This window comes from Lytechinus variegatus, chromosome 4, assembly GCF_018143015.1.
Source record: "Lytechinus variegatus isolate NC3 chromosome 4, Lvar_3.0, whole genome shotgun sequence".
NCBI lineage: Eukaryota > Metazoa > Echinodermata > Echinoidea > Temnopleuroida > Toxopneustidae > Lytechinus > Lytechinus variegatus.
In genome coordinates, this window is record NC_054743.1 from 6,294,689 (window position 1) to 6,302,464 (window position 7,776).

The 7,776-nt window shown below is 44.0% G+C and overlaps 1 non-coding gene across 1 annotated transcript; it reads left to right on the plus strand.

Annotated features, from left to right (window-relative positions):
* The first annotated feature begins 7,270 nt into the window (after window positions 1–7,270).
* Window positions 7,271–7,342, plus strand: TRNAW-CCA. Its single transcript has one exon. It is a non-coding gene; the product is annotated as a tRNA-Trp (tRNA).
* The last annotated feature ends 434 nt before the right edge of the window (window positions 7,343–7,776 follow it).

The window sequence follows — 7,776 nt, forward strand, 5'->3', positions numbered from 1 at the left end:
GAGAACAATGGTAGGCGTAGCTTAAATCAAGGTTCCCCAGAGCTATCTACCCTTTGGAAAAATTGGTGATGCCGAAAAAATGTCTCTGCCGGGAATCGAACCCGGGCCCCCAGCTTTGAACGCCGGTGCCTTAACCACTAGACCACAGAGACGGTTAGTAGCTAGGGCGAGCCCGATCCGATTGACCGTCAGATAGACAGATTTTCGACACTATACCAATTATATATTCCTTTGTCGGGTGAAGGTGAGTTTTGAACAATGACAAGCCGCCATGCCTCAGCTGGATCAAAGCTATTGCTTCGATACAGTACACATATGGGAGAAGAAATTCAAATGTGTAAAGTTATACATGTACAACAGCTTTTGGCAACTCTTTTTTATTTAAATATTGTAAGAAATGGATGAAGAGAACAATGGTAGGCGTAGCTTAAATCAAGGTTCCCCAGAGCTATCTACCCTTTGGAAAAATTGGTGATGCCGAAAAAATGTCTCTGCCGGGAATCGAACCCGGGCCCCCAGCTTTGAACGCCGGTGCCTTAACCACTAGACCACAGAGACGGTTAGTAGCTAGGGCGAGCCCGATCCGATTGACCGTCAGATAGACAGATTTTCGACACTATACCAATTATATATTCCTTTGTCGGGTGAAGGTGAGTTTTGAACAATGACAAGCCGCCATGCCTCAGCTGGATCAAAGCTATTGCTTCGATACAGTACACATATGGGAGAAGAAATACAAATGTGTAAAGTTATACATGTACAACAGCTTTTGGCAACTCTTTTTTATTTAAATATTGTAAGAAATGGATGAAGAGAACAATGGTAGGCGTAGCTTAAATCAAGGTTCCCCAGAGCTATCTACCCTTTGGAAAAATTGGTGATGCCGAAAAAATGTCTCTGCCGGGAATCGAACCCGGGCCCCCAGCTTTGAACGCCGGTGCCTTAACCACTAGACCACAGAGACGGTTAGTAGCTAGGGCGAGCCCGATCCGATTGACCGTCAGATAGACAGATTTTCGACACTATACCAATTATATATTCCTTTGTCGGGTGAAGGTGAGTTTTGAACAATGACAAGCCGCCATGCCTCAGCTGGATCAAAGCTATTGCTTCGATACAGTACACATATGGGAGAAGAAATACAAATGTGTAAAGTTATACATGTACAACAGCTTTTGGCAACTCTTTTTTATTTAAATATTGTAAGAAATGGATGAAGAGAACAATGGTAGGCGTAGCTTAAATCAAGGTTCCCCAGAGCTATCTACCCTTTGGAAAAATTGGTGATGCCGAAAAAATGTCTCTGCCGGGAATCGAACCCGGGCCCCCAGCTTTGAACGCCGGTGCCTTAACCACTAGACCACAGAGACGGTTAGTAGCTAGGGCGAGCCCGATCCGATTGACCGTCAGATAGACAGATTTTCGACACTATACCAATTATATATTCCTTTGTCGGGTGAAGGTGAGTTTTGAACAATGACAAGCCGCCATGCCTCAGCTGGATCAAAGCTATTGCTTCGATACAGTACACATATGGGAGAAGAAATACAAATGTGTAAAGTTATACATGTACAACAGCTTTTGGCAACTCTTTTTTATTTAAATATTGTAAGAAATGGATGAAGAGAACAATGGTAGGCGTAGCTTAAATCAAGGTTCCCCAGAGCTATCTACCCTTTGGAAAAATTGGTGATGCCGAAAAAATGTCTCTGCCGGGAATCGAACCCGGGCCCCCAGCTTTGAACGCCGGTGCCTTAACCACTAGACCACAGAGACGGTTAGTAGCTAGGGCGAGCCCGATCCGATTGACCGTCAGATAGACAGATTTTCGACACTATACCAATTATATATTCCTTTGTCGGGTGAAGGTGAGTTTTGAACAATGACAAGCCGCCATGCCTCAGCTGGATCAAAGCTATTGCTTCGATACAGTACACATATGGGAGAAGAAATACAAATGTGTAAAGTTATACATGTACAACAGCTTTTGGCAACTCTTTTTTATTTAAATATTGTAAGAAATGGATGAAGAGAACAATGGTAGGCGTAGCTTAAATCAAGGTTCCCCAGAGCTATCTACCCTTTGGAAAAATTGGTGATGCCGAAAAAATGTCTCTGCCGGGAATCGAACCCGGGCCCCCAGCTTTGAACGCCGGTGCCTTAACCACTAGACCACAGAGACGGTTAGTAGCTAGGGCGAGCCCGATCCGATTGACCGTCAGATAGACAGATTTTCGACACTTTACCAATTATATATTCCTTTGTCGGGTGAAGGTGAGTTTTGAACAATGACAAGCCGCCATGCCTCAGCTGGATCAAAGCTATTGCTTCGATACAGTACACATATGGGAGAAGAAATACAAATGTGTAAAGTTATACATGTACAACAGCTTTTGGCAACTCTTTTTTATTTAAATATTGTAAGAAATGGATGAAGAGAACAATGGTAGGCGTAGCTTAAATCAAGGTTCCCCAGAGCTATCTACCCTTTGGAAAAATTGGTGATGCCGAAAAAATGTCTCTGCCGGGAATCGAACCCGGGCCCCCAGCTTTGAACGCCGGTGCCTTAACCACTAGACCACAGAGACGGTTAGTAGCTAGGGCGAGCCCGATCCGATTGACCGTCAGATAGACAGATTTTCGACACTATACCAATTATATATTCCTTTGTCGGGTGAAGGTGAGTTTTGAACAATGACAAGCCGCCATGCCTCAGCTGGATCAAAGCTATTGCTTCGATACAGTACACATATGGGAGAAGAAATACAAATGTGTAAAGTTATACATGTACAACAGCTTTTGGCAACTCTTTTTTATTTAAATATTGTAAGAAATGGATGAAGAGAACAATGGTAGGCGTAGCTTAAATCAAGGTTCCCCAGAGCTATCTACCCTTTGGAAAAATTGGTGATGCCGAAAAAATGTCTCTGCCGGGAATCGAACCCGGGCCCCCAGCTTTGAACGCCGGTGCCTTAACCACTAGACCACAGAGACGGTTAGTAGCTAGGGCGAGCCCGATCCGATTGACCGTCAGATAGACAGATTTTCGACACTATACCAATTATATATTCCTTTGTCGGGTGAAGGTGAGTTTTGAACAATGACAAGCCGCCATGCCTCAGCTGGATCAAAGCTATTGCGTCGATACAGTACACATATGGGAGAAGAAATACAAATGTGTAAAGTTATACATGTACAACAGCTTTTGGCAACTCTTTTTTATTTAAATATTGTAAGAAATGGATGAAGAGAACAATGGTAGGCGTAGCTTAAATCAAGGTTCCCCAGAGCTATCTACCCTTTGGAAAAATTGGTGATGCCGAAAAAATGTCTCTGCCGGGAATCGAACCCGGGCCCCCAGCTTTGAACGCCGGTGCCTTAACCACTAGACCACAGAGACGGTTAGTAGCTAGGGCGAGCCCGATCCGATTGACCGTCAGATAGACAGATTTTCGACACTATACCAATTATATATTCCTTTGTCGGGTGAAGGTGAGTTTTGAACAATGACAAGCCGCCATGCCTCAGCTGGATCAAAGCTATTGCTTCGATACAGTACACATATGGGAGAAGAAATACAAATGTGTAAAGTTATACATGTACAACAGCTTTTGGCAACTCTTTTTTATTTAAATATTGTAAGAAATGGATGAAGAGAACAATGGTAGGCGTAGCTTAAATCAAGGTTCCCCAGAGCTATCTACCCTTTGGAAAAATTGGTGATGCCGAAAAAATGTCTCTGCCGGGAATCGAACCCGGGCCCCCAGCTTTGAACGCCGGTGCCTTAACCACTAGACCACAGAGACGGTTAGTAGCTAGGGCGAGCCCGATCCGATTGACCGTCAGATAGACAGATTTTCGACACTATACCAATTATATATTCCTTTGTCGGGTGAAGGTGAGTTTTGAACAATGACAAGCCGCCATGCCTCAGCTGGATCAAAGCTATTGCTTCGATACAGTACACATATGGGAGAAGAAATACAAATGTGTAAAGTTATACATGTACAACAGCTTTTGGCAACTCTTTTTTATTTAAATATTGTAAGAAATGGATGAAGAGAACAATGGTAGGCGTAGCTTAAATCAAGGTTCCCCAGAGCTATCTACCCTTTGGAAAAATTGGTGATGCCGAAAAAATGTCTCTGCCGGGAATCGAACCCGGGCCCCAGCTTTGAACGCCGGTGCCTTAACCACTAGACCACAGAGACGGTTAGTAGCTAGGGCGAGCCCGATCCGATTGACCGTCAGATAGACAGATTTTCGACACTATACCAATTATATATTCCTTTGTCGGGTGAAGGTGAGTTTTGAACAATGACAAGCCGCCATGCCTCAGCTGGATCAAAGCTATTGCTTCGATACAGTACACATATGGGAGAAGAAATACAAATGTGTAAAGTTATACATGTACAACAGCTTTTGGCAACTCTTTTTTATTTAAATATTGTAAGAAATGGATGAAGAGAACAATGGTAGGCGTAGCTTAAATCAAGGTTCCCCAGAGCTATCTACCCTTTGGAAAAATTGGTGATGCCGAAAAAATGTCTCTGCCGGGAATCGAACCCGGGCCCCCAGCTTTGAACGCCGGTGCCTTAACCACTAGACCACAGAGACGGTTAGTAGCTAGGGCGAGCCCGATCCGATTGACCGTCAGATAGACAGATTTTCGACACTATACCAATTATATATTCCTTTGTCGGGTGAAGGTGAGTTTTGAACAATGACAAGCCGCCATGCCTCAGCTGGATCAAAGCTATTGCTTCGATACAGTACACATATGGGAGAAGAAATACAAATGTGTAAAGTTATACATGTACAACAGCTTTTGGCAACTCTTTTTTATTTAAATATTGTAAGAAATGGATGAAGAGAACAATGGTAGGCGTAGCTTAAATCAAGGTTCCCCAGAGCTATCTACCCTTTGGAAAAATTGGTGATGCCGAAAAAATGTCTCTGCCGGGAATCGAACCCGGGCCCCCAGCTTTGAACGCCGGTGCCTTAACCACTAGACCACAGAGACGGTTAGTAGCTAGGGCGAGCCCGATCCGATTGACCGTCAGATAGACAGATTTTCGACACTATACCAATTATATATTCCTTTGTCGGGTGAAGGTGAGTTTTGAACAATGACAAGCCGCCATGCCTCAGCTGGATCAAAGCTATTGCTTCGATACAGTACACATATGGGAGAAGAAATACAAATGTGTAAAGTTATACATGTACAACAGCTTTTGGCAACTCTTTTTTATTTAAATATTGTAAGAAATGGATGAAGAGAACAATGGTAGGCGTAGCTTAAATCAAGGTTCCCCAGAGCTATCTACCCTTTGGAAAAATTGGTGATGCCGAAAAAATGTCTCTGCCGGGAATCGAACCCGGGCCCCCAGCTTTGAACGCCGGTGCCTTAACCACTAGACCACAGAGACGGTTAGTAGCTAGGGCGAGCCCGATCCGATTGACCGTCAGATAGACAGATTTTCGACACTATACCAATTATATATTCCTTTGTCGGGTGAAGGTGAGTGGCGGCTTGTCATTGTTCAAAACTCACCTTCACCCGACAAAGGAATATATAATTGGTATAGTGTCGAAAATCTGTCTATCTGACGGTCAATCGGATCGGGCTCGCCCTAGCTACTAACCGTCTCTGTGGTCTAGTGGTTAAGGCACCGGCGTTCAAAGCTGGGGGCCCGGGTTCGATTCCCGGCAGAGACATTTTTTCGGCATCACCAATTTTTCCAAAGGGTAGATAGCTCTGGGGAACCTTGATTTAAGCTACGCCTACCATTGTTCTCTTCATCCATTTCTTACAATATTTAAATAAAAAAGAGTTGCCAAAAGCTGTTGTACATGTATAACTTTACACATTTGTATTTCTTCTCCCATATGTGTACTGTATCGAAGCAATAGCTTTGATCCAGCTGAGGCATGGCGGCTTGTCATTGTTCAAAACTCACCTTCACCCGACAAAGGAATATATAATTGGTATAGTGTCGAAAATCTGTCTATCTGACGGTCAATCGGATCGGGCTCGCCCTAGCTACTAACCGTCTCTGTGGTCTAGTGGTTAAGGCACCGGCGTTCAAAGCTGGGGGCCCGGGTTCGATTCCCGGCAGAGACATTTTTTCGGCATCACCAATTTTTCCAAAGGGTAGATAGCTCTGGGGAACCTTGATTTAAGCTACGCCTACCATTGTTCTCTTCATCCATTTCTTACAATATTTAAATAAAAAAGAGTTGCCAAAAGCTGTTGTACATGTATAACTTTACACATTTGTATTTCTTCTCCCATATGTGTACTGTATCGAAGCAATAGCTTTGATCCAGCTGAGGCATGGCGGCTTGTCATTGTTCAAAACTCACCTTCACCCGACAAAGGAATATATAATTGGTATAGTGTCGAAAATCTGTCTATCTGACGGTCAATCGGATCGGGCTCGCCCTAGCTACTAACCGTCTCTGTGGTCTAGTGGTTAAGGCACCGGCGTTCAAAGCTGGGGGCCCGGGTTCGATTCCCGGCAGAGACATTTTTTCGGCATCACCAATTTTTCCAAAGGGTAGATAGCTCTGGGGAACCTTGATTTAAGCTACGCCTACCATTGTTCTCTTCATCCATTTCTTATAATATTTAAATAAAAAAGAGTTGCCAAAAGCTGTTGTACATGTATAACTTTACACATTTGTATTTCTTCTCCCATATGTGTACTGTATCGAAGCAATAGCTTTGATCCAGCTGAGGCATGGCGGCTTGTCATTGTTCAAAACTCACCTTCACCCGACAAAGGAATATATAATTGGTATAGTGTCGAAAATCTGTCTACCTGACGGTCAATCGGATCGGGCTCGCCCTAGCTACTAACCGTCTCTGTGGTCTAGTGGTTAAGGCACCGGCGTTCAAAGCTGGGGGCCCGGGTTCGATTCCCGGCAGAGACATTTTTTCGGCATCACCAATTTTTCCAAAGGGTAGATAGCTCTGGGGAACCTTGATTTAAGCTACGCCTACCATTGTTCTCTTCATCCATTTCTTACAATATTTAAATAAAAAAGAGTTGCCAAAAGCTGTTGTACATGTATAACTTTACACATTTGTATTTCTTCTCCCATATGTGTACTGTATCGAAGCAATAGCTTTGATCCAGCTGAGGCATGGCGGCTTGTCATTGTTCAAAACTCACCTTCACCCGACAAAGGAATATATAATTGGTATAGTGTCGAAAATCTGTCTATCTGACGGTCAATCGGATCGGGCTCGCCCTAGCTACTAACCGTCTCTGTGGTCTAGTGGTTAAGGCACCGGCGTCCAAAGCTGGGGGCCCGGGTTCGATTCCCGGCAGAGACATTTTTTCGGCATCACCAATTTTTCCAAAGGGTAGATAGCTCTGGGGAACCTTGATTTAAGCTACGCCTACCATTGTTCTCTTCATCCATTTCTTACAATATTTAAATAAAAAAGAGTTGCCAAAAGCTGTTGTACATGTATAACTTTACACATTTGTATTTCTTCTCCCATATGTGTACTGTATCGAAGCAATAGCTTTGATCCAGCTGAGGCATGGCGGCTTGTCATTGTTCAAAACTCACCTTCACCCGACAAAGGAATATATAATTGGTATAGTGTCGAAAATCTGTCTATCTGACGGTCAATCGGATCGGGCTCGCCCTAGCTACTAACCGTCTCTGTGGTCTAGTGGTTAAGGCACCGGCGTTCAAAGCTGGGGGCCCGGGTTCGATTCCCGGCAGAGACATTTTTTCGGCATCACCAATTTTTCCAAA